We start from the raw sequence: 1,616 nt of genomic DNA, 5'->3' as shown, positions 1-1,616 counted from the left end.
GCCAGAAGGATCCCAGTGCCTGCTCTCTTTTCTCCTGGGCGGAAGCCAATGCATAGGGCTGCTATAATGCGTGGCTTCACTGGTTGGCACTTCTATTTGAGCAAGCGTTTCAAGGTGTGTGTGTGTGTGTGTGTGTGTGTGTGTGTGTGTTGTTGTTGTTGGTGGTGGTGGTGGTGGTGGTGGTGGTGGAGGTGGAGGTGGTGGCAGTGGCAGTGGTGATGATGGGAATAGGCTCTGGCCTTGAAATCCAAGGTAATTGGGGTCTCCGTGAGTCGCAAAACCTGCACCCCCAAAAGGGAACTGAGAACACGGGCTGGCTACCTGAAGGCTTTCCTTGCTCCTAGATACAGATCCAGAAGCTGAGGGCCGGCGGCAGAGGAAGAGGGACTTGTTCAAGGTTACAACACAAAATAGGGGCAGAGCCAGAGCTATGGACCTTTAAGTGTGGACCGCCTAGAGTCTGGGGTGGAAGAGAGCTCAGAGCACACGGTTAGGCCTAATATGAGAGAAATGCACTCAGATGCTTCCATGTTGGTGACTCTCCCTCCCCACCTCCTCCCAACCCCTCCACACACTTTTGCTAGAGAGGAGCCGGTGGGACACACAAGGCCTTTCCTAGACGCCTCCTAGCGTCCAGCACCCAGAGCTGGGAGCTGGGTGTCAGGTGGTGAGTCTCCCCTGGTGGGAAAGCAGGTGGTGTGGTTCTGCTTTAGGCCTCACCGCCGCCTACCTTTCCCGGAAATGTGAATTTGGAGATTCTCAGTTCCTTTCCTGGGGTGGTGCGTGGGGGTGGGCGAGAGGAGAGACCAAAGGTGTACACCCTGGGGGTTCAGCAAAGTCCTGTGGGGTCTGAAGCCCTGAGTTACTGTGCCGGAGGGGGCAGTGTGGGTCGGGAGATTTACAGAGCTCATCTCTGTGGGCATGATGCCGTGCTGTACTCCCCAAACTCCCCATTTTAAAAGAGAAAACTGTGGCAGAGAAGAGAGGTGATTCACCTTGGGAGCCATGTCCCCACCGCATTGTTCTGACAATACTCTTAGCCTGCCATAGGTACCAAGGGCGGCAACCTGAGTCACCCCCACAGATCCCTCCCCAACTCCACAAAGGGAAGTCCCAGGAGAAGTCAGTGATCGCATAATTCACCCAATCATCCCTGCACCCAGGCCTCTAATCCACTGGCTGGCTGCCCTCTGCTTCCTTCTGCCTGGACACGCGCCACAGCCTCCTTTCCCTGCCTCCACCTGAGCGGTATGGAGACCGGACCCATTGCTCTCCATCCGCTTTCCCCGCAGCGCCGCGTCCCAAGGCGCCCCGAAGCTGGACCAGGCTTGGGCCAGAGAGCGCCAGGGCCAGGGCCCAGGAAGGGCGCCTGGGCGGGCGCTGTCCCAGCGGCTGAGCGACGGCGGCAAGCGCCTCCCCCTCCCTCGCGGCGCCAGCACGCGGCCCCGCCGGGCTCGGCTCCCAGACGCCTGCCACCGTCCCGCCGGGCACACGCCTGGGCGGATGAGGCCGCGCCAAGGCCGCCGAGGTGCCTGCGGCAGCTCCGAACAACCAGGAAGCTCCTCTAGCCCCTCAAGCTCCATCATCATTCCCCCCGTCAGATCCAGCCCCGACTA

General features: G+C 59.9%; 1 protein-coding gene across 1 annotated transcript in view; it reads left to right on the top strand.

Annotated features, from left to right (window-relative positions):
• The window catches only part of ASCL1 (achaete-scute family bHLH transcription factor 1), a 5,044-nt gene that overhangs the window by 540 nt on the left and 2,888 nt on the right, over window positions 1-1,616 (top strand).

The sequence above is a fragment of the Myotis lucifugus genome, unplaced genomic scaffold, assembly GCF_000147115.1.
Source record: "Myotis lucifugus unplaced genomic scaffold, Myoluc2.0 scaffold_10, whole genome shotgun sequence".
NCBI classification, from domain to species: domain Eukaryota; kingdom Metazoa; phylum Chordata; class Mammalia; order Chiroptera; family Vespertilionidae; genus Myotis; species Myotis lucifugus.
Note: the sequence above shows the minus strand (reverse complement) of the source record. Positions and strands in the feature narration are given on the sequence as shown.